The sequence below is a fragment of the Jaculus jaculus genome, chromosome 13 (assembly GCF_020740685.1).
Source record: "Jaculus jaculus isolate mJacJac1 chromosome 13, mJacJac1.mat.Y.cur, whole genome shotgun sequence".
Classification (NCBI taxonomy): domain Eukaryota; kingdom Metazoa; phylum Chordata; class Mammalia; order Rodentia; family Dipodidae; genus Jaculus; species Jaculus jaculus.
The window spans coordinates 53,925,967-53,940,176 of NC_059114.1; the positions used below are offsets into that span (position 1 = coordinate 53,925,967).

A 14,210-nucleotide genomic window follows, 5' to 3' on the forward strand; every position below is an offset into this window, starting at 1 on the left:
TGGGGAAATAAAAGTCTTAAAATCATTTAAAAAGTTTTTTTAAAAAAATAAGAATTTTAGAGATGGTTTGTCTTCATTTATCCTACCTCTGATAAAATAAAAATAAAAGAAAGTAGAAGAAATTATGATCTGAAAATCACAGGAAACCAGTTGTGTACTACCATTGCTGGTCACATGCAGTCATGCATACACATGTGTACATACAGGATTAACAGGCATGGCTGAAAGAGCAATAAAATGAAAATGATTTTGAGGATGATTAAATGGTTGATATCTCAAGCATACCTAAGGAAATTTTATTTACTTACTTTCATGTCATGTTAAATGTATTTCTGACATTATAATAGCTATCATAATCCTATAAAATCCTTAGAGCATTGTAATGCATTGCTTATATGCATAGGATATATATATGTATGTATGTATGTATATACATATGTATGGAGAACTTTAAATTAGTTTCATCATTTTTAAGTAGAGAAAAAACAAGTCTCATGAATAAATGAAATCATCTTGTTTGAATAATAATGAAAAATCACCTGCCCTTTTTTTGTTCAGTTTTATATTTTTTTCTTATCATTATATGCTAGACCTATATGTAGTTTTTTTCTTTTTTCTGAATTGTTTTATTTAAATTTGAGAATACTCTTTCTACCTTGAGAGACTTTAATGTTCTTTTGTTGTTGGCGGTGCTGCTATTGATACCTGTTAGGACTCTTTCTAGGATGCCATGCTGACCATCTGCCCTGAATAGGAGATTTGTGTCTTATCAGGTATTAAGTTTACTATTTGAGGGCTAGGGAGATGGCTGAGTGGGTAAAATGCTGACTTTGCTGTCATGACAGTCTGGTTTTCACTCTACAAAACTCATACAAATTCTTGCTGTGGCAGTGTACACCTGCTGTCCAAATGCTGTGGTGATGGAGGGCACAGATTTCTGGGCCTGACTCCAGGAGCTCTAGGTTCAGCAAGAAGCTCTGTCCTAAGGACTAAGGTAGGGGACAATAGAGAAAGGTACATGTCAACCTTTGGCCTCTACACACACATGCACCACACTCACACATGCCTGTGCCTACACACATCAAACATGCATACAGATACATACACACAACATACACAGGAAGAATCTTGCCATTCAAAAATACTTCCAAAACAATAATAAAAATAAGTAGAGATGCATCTCAGTACAGTTCCTGTATAAAATATGTGAGACCCTGGATTTAATCTCTGATGCCACACAAAGAAAATTTAGAATTTTAAATTTAAAATATCATTAATTGATTTTTATTTCATGTTTTGAGAATGATATATCTGTTGTAAATTTATCCATGTTTCCCCATTGCTATTTTTTTTCTTAATTGTACTTTGTGAAGAAATATATTGATATATTTTTTCTTTCTTTGTGGTTTCTTGTCTAGTTTGAATATTAAGTTGTCATTAGGTACTGCAGTATTCTTTTTTATTGTCATACAAAGAATTAGGTTTCATTATACCATTTTGAAACAAATGCTTTGTTATTTTCCCCTTCTCCACCCTCTTCTCCATACTACTTCCCCCAGATATGGTAATTTCCTAAATCCTCCAATATTTCTCTGTAGTCTTGGCCCTGAAGTCTTATCCTTGCCCAACACATGACATATTGAGAATATATAGGCTCACTTTAATTTGGTAGTGAACTGGCACTTTTCTTCAGTTCCTCCAGTCTTAATGAGTATCTGTTCCCTCTACCTATTTGCTGCCAGTCCTCCCATTGCTAACAGCCAAGAGCTTTGTATTAAATCCCTTTTTATTTTCATGAACTCTTTTCAGGTTCTTTTTTTGAAAAATGCAGATAAAATTACACTTTATTTTAGAGGCATAGACATATTTTGCTTCATAACAAAGGTAGTGTTCTGCGTATATTTATTATGGTAGCAAGTATAGAAAATGCTGCCATCAGTACAGAGAACCAGAAATGCTTTGGATTTAGGAAAAATTGAGGGTTAAGTTTTGTCTTTGTTCTCTGTATAGTGTCCGGTCTTGGAGAAGTACCTTCATATATCTGAAGCTGTTTCCTAATTTGCTAAATAGAAATTAATGCTGCTTTGTGTGACTGCTGCCCAGTTTCATGACCATCACTGCTAGAACATGCTGCTTTCCTACAAGACTCACTCAAAACTGCATCTACATTCCCCCTTGGGTCTGGGAAGGTTTTTAGGTGTTACAGTTGCTAGTTTTGTGATATCCTCTTGTTCCAGTACTCAAAAATTTTTGTACCCTTTTTCTCCAGGTGTGGTAGACATGTTTTTACTTTGTTGATGCAGCTACATTAATGTGTTTCTGAATCATTTAGGTCATGCTTCTCAGCTCTGTCTGCACAGTAGAGCACCTGGAGGGCTTTTAAAGCACATGAATGGGTTCCATTTTCACAATAAAAAATTTTGAGGTTCGTGGGCCGGGGATTTTGCAAAAACCTACATAAATTGATGATGATAAGCTCAAATTGAGAACAACTCATCTAATCTGTTTGAGAGAAATCAGAGTAAACATTTTGGGGATGCTCCTCCCCTCTAGTGACCAGAAACATTAATCCATCCTGATTTCAATCTTCCTCACCTTCTTTTTGTAGAGTTGAAGTATTCTGAGTGTGCATAGTGAAGTGGTCATGTATGTATTGACTTTGTTTTCAAAATGTTGGAGAACAATTGAAGAAATAATTGATACTTGATTATAAAGTGAAAGCAAGCTACTGAAACTTCAGCTCAGCTAACCTCTTTCCCCTAGTGTAGTGCTAATAAATTATGAGTACTTTTTCTCAAAAAGACAGTAGCAGGATTACTCCCCATAGCAGCATGTTATTGTAGATAGCTTGTCAGATGAGGCTGCCTGTGCCCCCCACCCTGTGTTAATTATAGCTTCTGAGGGGAGATGCCTTCTGCCTTCTGTCTTCTCTAACTGGCTAAAGAGAAAAATGATTTACAGAGTTTTTTGATTATCAAGGCAACTTTGAAATTGTACATTTTGATGTGCACCTTTACCTGGAAAATGTCGTTCTTCTAGTGACTGCTCCATACTTCTGCTTTTCATTGCTTTAATGATGTTCACATTGCTCAGTTTCTTTCTTGTTTCCTTCATCCATGTAACCAGGTCTGTGCATTCCTGTAGCATGATATTCTGAGGTTTTTGATAATTTTGCAGGATGCGTTGAAGAAGCAGAAGCAGCTGCTTGCCTACTCATGTCATTGGTGTTTTTGTCAAGATTCTCACAGGTGTTGAATGTGGTATTATAGAGTTGAGAAACACCTGGTCTGACTGTTACATAATTATGTTCATTTTAATTGATACATAATAGAATTGAAGTAAAGAAAACTATCATACTAATAGGCATCTAACTCTCCAAAATGAACATAGATCTTTATAGAAAAGGATAGCAATTATAAATAAATCACATCTGTATCTTGGGCTGCTGCCTACCTGTTCTCTGCTTTCCTTTCTTAAGTCTTATGCTTTTCTATGTTTCTGGAATTTTTTTTCATCTAATATTTTTTGAAACTACTATACTTATTCTCTTTTCAACATTTCTGAAAAGTTTCCTTGTTCAAAATAGTGTGTCCTTGTAATAGGCAGACAGAGAATAGCAATCAATCTGTTTCACTTGAGTTTATGGAGTTCAGACATGATCACTGTGTGAACTGTGTAACACTTCATATAACATAAGGAGAAGACCAAAGAGGAAAGCACTAATATCCATTAGTGCCTCCTTTTAAATGTTTCCAGAGTGACCTCGTGTCAGGTAGGGAGCAGTTGTCAAAAGAACCTAGGCTAACTTGTGAGTTGTTACCACATTTCTTTTTACTTTAGCACTCCTGGCTATACATAGAAAAATATGCTAGAGCTATCTTTTTGTTTTCCTTCATAGCTTCTCAAATACCCTGTAATTAAAGAGATGGTTAGCACTCAACTATTGATATTGTTGTTTGGATCCTACACGGTCACTAACCAACCCAAACATTTACTTGTTTGCTTTGTTTTGTTGGCAGTGCTGGGGATCCAACCCAGGGCTTTGTCTCCAACTCTGAATGATATTCCAAGTCACAAGGTCTCAGTCTGTACCAACCTATATGCTCTTCTGTCACTCCCATTGCTGTCCTAGGCCTGTCTTTACCTTTTCAGTGTTGCTATTGGTCACAGTATACTTTTGGATTTCTCTGGACTAATTATCTCCTGAGTCAAGGAGTGTCTGTTATTATTACTGGAGCTGTCATTTCAATTGAACTACCAATTATAGGCATGCTGTATGTTCACTCTTTGAGAAATAGTCAGTCAGCACTCACCATATGCTAGACTTTGTTGCAAGTACAGGAGGTACCTAGTCTCTGTGTTTACATTCTGAGAGGATAGGGCTAGCTTCGTTAGCCGAGGAAGGGGCCAAGAGGCACATCTTCTTCCTACAGACAAGAAGAGTAGCATTGCAGCCTACTGAGATTAGTTTTAGCTCTAATGTAACCCATGGTCCATGTTGGCCTCGCTGACCTTCCCGTACCATTGAGATATTAATAGGCTGTATCTTTCCAACCATTTCTTGGGCACATTCAAGAAACACAAATATCCAAAAAATATTCTGCAGACCCATAGCACAAATGCTTCTCTTGCCAAACCAATGCTGTAATTTCAAGTAAAAAAATCATATGTCAAAAATGAATTTGCTTTTATTATGCCATCTTATTTTTCATGTTATTAAGTATGTATTGCATATAACAATGCTCCATTAAAATGAATTCCTAGCATTTTAATGTTTTGTTTCAATTTTAAATTGTATTTTAAACTGCTTCAAGATTGCTGGGTAAGACAGAACTCTTTGTCAGCAGGAATAACTCTAATAGCTACAAAGTGGAAAAGAAAAGAACATGTATTTGCAAGTCAAAAAGAATGTCTTACCATTTACTGTTGGTTTTTCTTACTTATTCTAAATTCTATTATATAAATGTAAATAGTTTTTATTGTTTCTTAAAAAATAATACTACATTGCTAAATCTTCTGTTAAAATCTCCCTGGTGTATATGTCTATCTTCAAAGTTACTTTTCTCTATTTCTGAATTTTATTTTATTCTTCATATAGTTGTATTTAGCAGATATCATGATCTTTTTCTTCTAAATAATGGACCTGACTTTCACCAGAAGTTTGTTACTTTCATCCTATTAATCAGGTCAGCCAAAGACTGCATCTATGTAACCCTGAAATAAGCACAGAACAGTGACTGTGCTTATAACTGTGTTGCCACAATATACCACAAACCTAAGATTTACTAAAGATTTTAAAAACGTTTCTTCAAAAATATAACCATAACTAATTCAAAGATTAAATCTACTTTCTTTATAGAGTTTTAAACTATTTATTGACTATTTTCATACATATACATAATTTATTTTGATCGTGATCATAATCCCCTCCTGTTACTTTCTCCCCCCACCACATTCCCTTTTCATGGAATCCCTTCTTTTAACTAGACTCTCTTCTATTTTGATGTCTTTATGTTTGCCATCCTCCAACATCCTTGATGATATGTTGATGCACCTACTATTATACAAGTCTTTTGCAGGTAACAACATCCACTGTGAACTCATGAATGCAATGACCACTTTGTGTCTGGAAAACAGGTCCTAAAGCACTCTTTTCCATTCTTTGGTTCTCATATTTTTTTCTGATACCTCTTCCTCAATGGTCCTTGAACCTCAGAAGGTGTGATAGAAATGTCTAATTTAGTGTGGAACATTGAACTGTTCCATCTTCTCCACATTTTAATGAATTTTAAGTCTCCCCAGTAATTACCACTCTCTGAAAGAGAAGTTTCTGTAACCAAAAGGGAGAAAACCATTAATATATGTGCATAAACATAAATATTTATTGGGAAATTTGGTAGTCATAATATGTTGATTTAGCCAAACAGTAGTAGTATAACCTCCTTAGACATAACTTTTGACTAGGTTTTCAGTACCAAGCATGAATTCCCTCCCGTGGCGCAAGCCTCAGATCCAATCAAACAAGCAGTTGGCTTTAGTTAAAAAAGAAATCCTAGTCTATGTTTTAAATTAGTGAACCTGCATACATGTTTATGATATTACACATCTAAGTACACTCATGCAACTGTTCTAAATTGACTTTTTATAACTGAATAATTTAGCTGTTATCTAAAATATTGACCTTCCAACATCCCTTTCCTCACTTACTTTTAGTATTTGTGAAGTACAATGTTTAATTTTAGCTGGATGTTTTGAACATCACTCTTGTGAATCATCTCCTTTCATTGGTTTAAAAAACTTAGATCATTGAAAAATCATTTTTGGCAGCAGTTCCATTTTTAGGTTTTCTTTTAGGTATATAAACTAAAGGTTTATTTTCTACATACTGTGCACTAGTTCAAATAGAATAATGATTGAATTTTAACATTGGGTCAGTAATGAGTACTACTGAATGGGAGTATATCAACTTTAGCTTGAATTCCAAAATAATTGAAAAACTACTGGTTTTCCTATATTTTACAGAAGACATGAGGTCCTTGTATTTAAAGTTTCCTGAAAATGTGTTTTGGGGGCATGTTGCAATTAGCTCTATGTTGTTGGACAAACACCCGACCAAATGCAGCTTGTGGGAGGAGAAGGTTTATTTTGGCTTATGGACTAAAAGGAAAAACTCCATGCTGGCAGGGTAAAACAGGGCATGAGCAGAGGCTAGACATCATCTCCTGGTCAACATCTGGTGGACACCAGCAGCAGGAGAGTATGCCAAACACTGACAAAGAGAATCTGGCTAAAATACCCATAGCCCATCCCCAACAACACACCTTCTCCAGGAGGTTCCAATTTTCAAATTGCCAACAGATAGGGAACTTACCATTCAGAAGAGTTTATAGGGAACACCTACTTCATATCACCATAGGGTAGTAGTGAGTTCTATATAAAAAGTTAGTCAAAGAGTTACTCTCTGGGGAAGATGTGGAAGGTTAAGGTCATTGGGTAGGCAATTATCCTGTGTGATCTTTAACTTCTTTTCAAATCCTGGGCTTTATTATGTACTGTTTTTATTCAGCAAAAGTTATTCAGTGTATGCACACTGCTGGTGGTGAAAAATGGGAAAATCCAGAAATAGAGAAATAAATATGAAGGGCATACTCATACATAGAGAAAAGAAGACATAGTGACAGAAAGATTTCCTCTAAATACTGAGCAATACAATGGTGTCAGTTAAAAGTAAGAGCAGCTCCATGAGAGGTCAGGGCTCGGTGGAAAGAGAAATCCTCATGGGCTGCTATATGTGGGGATAATTTCTGGAAGAGACGACATGAGAGGACAGAGATAGGAAGAGGTTCATTTAAGGTAGTGCAGCTACAGGGAAAACACAGAGCAGGAACAGGTGTCTGAATGGATGAGTTTGTGTGTAGTGGATAATCTAAAGAAAGAGCAGAAACCATCCAAAATGATGACATGCACACATGGGTAAATTTTGAAGAAACCTTAAGAAAATATTCTAGTTGAAAATTCAGGGTAAGTTCCAATTTTTGTTGTAATTTTTCCTGTCTTATTCACCATTCCCATGGCAACAACTTCACTTTACATATTTAAAAAGAAACATTACACTGGGTTTTAACCACTAATCAAATATATCCAGTTCCACTGAGACAAAAATCAAAAACAAGCTTTCATAATAATTATGATAGAATAACTACAATTTGTTTGACTTCTTCTATAGGAATTGTGTACTTCCTTTGCACTCCATTTTTATCAGCACTGTTAGTACCTGAGCTTACAGACGTGGAAACTGATCCTAGCAAGGCTCAACTTCACATAGTTTATGAATTACAGTACCATATGGATTCAGGATTAATATAGTCACTTTGCATAATTGAAGGTCAGCAGTGTGTTTAGGGATGCTTAGTATCTGAAAACCTGTATTTTTGATACATCAAATGTTGTTATATAATTTCAAAAGTTGATGTAATTCTTTAGGCATTTCTTAAATTCCCGTTTGAAAGTGTTACAACATTCTTATGAAATATTTTTCAGTAGATAAGCAGGTTAAAACTAGATAGATAGAAGTTAATTAGTTTACTATAAGCTAAAAACAAAAGCCTCCCATTGCCAATGACTTTTCAAATTTCTCTACTTTTCATATAGAAATTATTTTTCACTTAAATTATTATTTTAAGCCAATTCCAGATGGTATTAAGTAGGATAGTTTCATAGCATTTTTGATGTGCATATTTGTTTAGATATAACATAATTGTATCATGCTAAAAACATGAGTAATTTTTCCCTTTTTATATTCTTCAAACAGGAACTCACAAGCTCTCAGACCTCAATGTCATCTTTTGTCTCATTTGACCACAATTTTTCTTTTCTCCTCCAAAAGCCTCTCTATAAACATACTATAAACATCCTATACTATGGCTTTTTTACTTCACTTCTTTTCTTCCTGAGATCAAAAGACAACTAGGAGACAATAAAGAGAAACACCCAAAGCTGCAGTCATTCCTTCTAGCACATAATCCTTATCTTTTACTCTTCCCTGTTTCTGACTAAATATGATAATTTTGTCTCCCCACATAATGATTGCTATCACCTTCCCTGTCACAGGTTAATTCATTTACTAAAGATATTTAACATCTGGTTTATTTTGAAGAAAGAAATATGAAAGCAAGCGATTATCTGCCGTGTTTTCCAATAGAAAGTGATAGTAGCACTGCAGCTGTAATATAACGTAAACATTACATGACAGCTTGCTCTGTTCCTCTCACCGATGTGATTTGTATCCTTCCATCCACTACATGCTGGGGTGCACCTCTCTCCTTCTCATTTATGAGCTGGGCTGGCAGAAAGAGCAACTTGAACAACTTTTTAGTTTCCAATATTTCAGTTTATGAAGAATGATCCTAATCTTTTCTTTGTATTTACTAGTTTTAAAAATACTGAGTAGGGGGGCTGGAGGGATGGCTTAGTGGTTAAGGCATTTGCTTGCAAAGCCAGAGGACCCAGTCTCGGTCCCCAGGACCCACATTAGCCAGATGCACAAGGGGGCACACACATCTGGAGTTTGTTTGCAGTGACTGGAGGCTCTGGTGTGCCCATTCTTTCTCTCTCTCTTTCTCCCACTTGCTCTTCCAAAGGTGGCCAATACGAACTAGTTGTTAATTACTGGTTTAAATGTAGCAATTAGCTTATCCTAATAATACTCAGTTTGTCCTATATTTGGTAATGGATATTTCCTGAGGTTACTTCATGGTACAGATGTTGGATCTCCAATTTTTTCTAAAATTTTTCTTTCCAGTTTCATAGTCTGTGCTACACTTTTAATCTTCTGTTACCAGGTTTTATGCTTAAGAACTATTGTGTTCCTCATTCAATATCCAAACTGGCTGTGCTATCTCAGCTGTCACTTTTTTTTTTAATTTATTTATTTATTTGAGAGTGACAGACACAGAGAGAAGGACAGATAGAGGGAGAGAGAGAGAATGGGTGCGCCAGGGCTTCCAGCCTCTGCAAACGAACTCCAAACGCGTGCGCCCCCTTGTGCATCTGGCTAAGGTGGGACCTGGGGAATTGAGCCTTGAACCGGGGTCCTTAGGCTTCACAGGCAAGCGTTTAACCGCTAAGCCATCTCTCCAGCCCTCAGCTGTCACTTTTAAAGCATCTTCAGTCAAGGATACTCAGGATACTAGATACTTCCAGTTTTTTATATCCAACACTCTCCTTATCCATAAACATATTTCCTGCTCTTAGAAAAGTTGGGGATGGGAGGGTCTTGGGAAAGAAAGGCATTTTTACACTTTTGCTACTTCATCAATTTTCTGGGGATGATAATTGGTTTTGTTTACACCTCTTGGGCCTATGCAATTGAAAATAAGTAGATAGGTGTTCAAATTACATAGTCTTATACACTGTCATCCAAGGGCTTTCAAACTTGTTTGCCCTACAGTGACAAATACATTTCACATTAAAAGTGTTGGACTCTGCCTAGATAAATTTATCAGTTATAAAAGCAGGCCACAATTTAAAAAGCAACCTTAAAAGATACATGTGAGATCTGTCACTTCTCAGGCATAAAACAGGTAGCTTCCTTTCACACTAAGTATGTATTGTGTATCTTAAAAATAAGAGGCATCATCCTTGTCAAGCTCATCACACATTTTGATGTTACAATCTATAAAAATCAAGTGTTAATAGACCTTTCATCCCATGTCTACCAGAAAACCAGATTCTCCTCATGAGTTCACTATAGTATAGATGTTAAGTGGAGTTTTCTCTTGAGGCAAAAAGGTTTTCTGTTAATTTAATTTCCTAATTAAGTAAATCAAACTTTTTTAAAACTTAAGCATTGGACTGTTAATTTTAGCCCTTATTCTAAAAGATTCCTTTGGGTTTAAGACTCAGTCTCCAAGAAATTATCTGCCAAATGTGTTTCCTTTTTAGGGTTTATCTGCATGACATTAAATAAATAGTTTGAACTTTTCAACTTTTCCAACAATTCTGTTGAGTTGGCATGGCTGATCCAGACTCTGTGCGTGCGTGCCAGGTGTCATACCTGAAAGTGACTTTGCTGTCACCAAATGTGATGGAGTATGTGCAGAGCAAAGGAGATTTTGAAAATTCAACAAAAGTGATAAACAAAAGAAAATTCACTATCTTTAAGAATTTATGGTACTTTCCTATGTGAGATGTATGCATATATATTTGAGAGATGCATTTGTCCTTTTAAGATAAGTTACATTCACTGACATATTTTAAACATTACTGGCTAAAATATATTCATGTGGTAAATAGTTTTAGAATCAGGTGAAAAAGTTTTATAGAAAATCAGCTATACATTGTTTGGGGATTGATAATGGCATATTTTTTATCTACCTCCCACCCACCCTATTCCCAACACACAGTCTTTCTCCTGTCTTCTCATTCCTCACATGTGGCTTTAGGAACTTTTCTAAGCAAAACAGTTTTGCTTTAAAGATACTTTATTTCTTCTCACAAATATTCTAATGTTCTATTGGATTTTAAAAATCACAATAGCCCCCTAATGGGATCCAGTCCCTTCCCCACCCTCAGTATGTTTAGAAATTCTTCAGAAGTCAGCCCTGAATATTTGATTTGAGAAGTCGGCATACCAGAATTGCACTCTGGTGTTCTGAAGACTAGGCACTCTAGCAGGGAGCTGTTTGTGGATAAGCAGAGTCATCTACAAGGGCTTTCTGAGCATGATTGTGGAGGATATATTAAAATTTTAAGTAATGAATTGCTTTATAAATGAATAAGAATAATTGGGCCTGGGGTATTTTTTAGTGGTAAAGCACTTGCTCATCATGTGTGAAACCCTGAGTTCAGTCTCAAGTATACATGCATGTACACAAAGAGACTGTAATATAATAGCATAGTAGAATGCATACATTATGCATGCATCTATCTATCTATCATCCATCCATCCATCCATCTATCATCTATCTATCTATCTATCTATCTATCTATCTATCTATCTATCTATCTATCTATCTATCATCTATAACAAAGATTTAAGCTGCCAGTCTTGAACAGCAATAAGAAACTTAGACTTTTAGCTCTATAAAATAAATGAGTTTGAAATTCAACCATTCCTATGTTATGTTGAAGCAAATGTACTTGGCTTTTTTGAGGATCGTGCCGTATGCTCTGGTTTACACAAGAAATTGAGCACGATTCCCTAAAGCATTTGTTTTCAACTTTGCCTTTCCAACACACCTTGTAATCAAGGTTGCAAATGGTTTACTTTCTAAAATATTATAAATTAGTCTAGATTCAATGATATCTGTTTTCTTTCTGAGAGCTGAGCTTATGCAACTTGATGAACTGCACATAATGTATGGCTTTCTCTCTTGTTACAGCGTTGGGCACATGGCACTTCTTAGTGTACATAGTTATTGTTTGTTTGCATACTTGTGAACTGAACCATTAAGAAGCTTGTCTCCTACCACCCATATGCAGGCTTTCCCCAGGCCTCTATCACCTTCTTCTATTGTCATAATATTTGGGAGTGGAAGAAAATTCTGGAAATGTGTCACAAATACATGTTTCATTGTTAGTATTGCCCATCTATTTTCAGTCTGTGGATTTACACCATTGTAGTACTGGGGACCTTTCAGAACAAATAGTGCAACGCATGGCATTCAAGTGAAGAAAATTGCTTCCCCATACAAGTGTAAATTTTATGACATTATAGCCTTCCATAATTATTCTGTTTTTCTCTCAAACTTCACACTTCATCTTTTTTTTGCTGCATAGACTATTGATTTAGAATATATTCTCTTACAGGCTTCTTAAAAAGAGTTTCTATTCATTAAAGCATTTATTTTTAATATCCTGCATATTATATACATTTTTCACTTGGTATATATTATTTTCCATATATATATATACATGTACATATCTATCTGCTTATGAATGGTCATTAGTAAAACTTACCAATTGCATCAGAATTTGCTTAACCCTAGTAAGCTCTCAGTAGCCTCTGATTTTCAGCTTTGATGAGTTTTGAGTCTCCTCAGTGTCTACCACCATCTCCTTGGAGGAAGTTCTAGGGCTGGCAGTGAGAGCAGCACACACATTTAGTCTGCCACTTCCTCTGTCATGTTTTCTGGGCCCTAGCAAACATGATAGAGATGATTCATCTCATGCTAAGCAGACAGCTTTCTTGTTTTGTTGTAATGTCTTGGGTCTCCCTGGTATTCCCTACCATCTGTAAAAAGCATGTTTTATAGCCAAGAATGAGAGCAACATGGAGTAAAGAGGGTAAACATGGACTTTTTGACAGGCATATCCTCTCCTTTTAGCCAGAGAACAGTGTAAACATCCCTCTAGGGTCTATGGCTTTCCCACACATTGACTTCTGACTTTGTTCTCAGTACCAGATATGAGTTTCCTCCTACTGAGTGAGCCTCATATCCACTGAGATGACTCCCATGATCTGTTTGTCACTATTCCACCAGTGTGGACCTCTTCCTGGCTGATTGATTTTGTACTTTGTAGGATCTACTGCTCGTTCACACAGTTGGTGACCTTTATCCCCCAGCAGCTCAAATAGCACTTTCCAACACTATGAAGGCTGTCAGCTACAAGCTTGCTCCAATCTCAGTTCCAGCATGATCTTTCAGTGTCTTTCTAGCCTGTGGTGTTTTCAGCAAGGGTCTTACCATTTAGGTCTGGTAGGTAACCAAGTGCTTTGGCCATGGCCTGCATTATTTTAGAGAGCCTCATTGGCTCCCTGATTATGGTGGAAGATAACCCAATTCTAGTGCTTGGATCCAGCAACAGCCTATGATTTTAGGGTAAAGCTTTCTCCACACCTGCAGGGTGCTTCTGCTCATACTTTCCCCCACCCTCTCTCTTATTAAGAGCATTATATCTCTTAATTAGCTATCGAAGCAGGAGGTTTTGATCATGCTGTGACTTTTTAAAAGGATGTTTTATGATACATCATTTAAACTAGAACTGTGCTATACTTTCTTAAGGCTTCCTGCTAGGCAGCAAGGCACTTTAGATCACATTCCACATGAAGTGGGTGCTACAAATATTTACTTCTATTTACTTCTATTTTTTCAACAATAGGAAACCAATTGACAATTGCAGAATTAGACTTTGGAGCCCTGTAGTATATTTTGAGGCTATTACAAATCTATCTAAATCTACAGCCTGCTAGGAAAGAAGATCTCTTCCAGCTTGTGATTATAATGTATGATTTGTGTGGACTTGAGTCTGTCTCACAGATGCATTTTTTATTTTCTGAACTGAGCTTCTGCTTTGTGCCAGGCGGGCTCCTGACTGTGCACGTTCAGTCCACTGATTGACTGACTGAGAACCAAATTATTCTCACTAACACATACTCAGTTCCAGCTACTACAGAGAAGATGGACTTCAGGGCCAGAATTGGTCCCTCACTGACAAAGCTTGCTTTCTGCCCATAGTAATACACAGTGAATGAAAATTCAGTGACCTATATTCTTCCATTTAAGTTCTTAAAAATTTAAATTAAAACTTTGTCAACAGTAATTCTAACCATACTGAGGCAAAAAGAGCATTCTCTACAACCTGTCAGCACTAAATGTAATTCATAACTATCAAAAATCCGTTTTCTCTGCATAACTTTTAAGAATGCTCCTGATGTCTTGAAAATTCCATGCAATTTTCTTTAAAAGTTGGTTTGGAATGCCACTGTG

General features: G+C 36.1%; 1 protein-coding gene across 1 annotated transcript in view; it reads left to right on the top strand.

The window, feature by feature from the left end:
* The window catches only part of Fbxl17 (F-box and leucine rich repeat protein 17), a 485,368-nt gene that overhangs the window by 319,901 nt on the left and 151,257 nt on the right, over window positions 1–14,210 (top strand). The window lies entirely within an intron of this gene.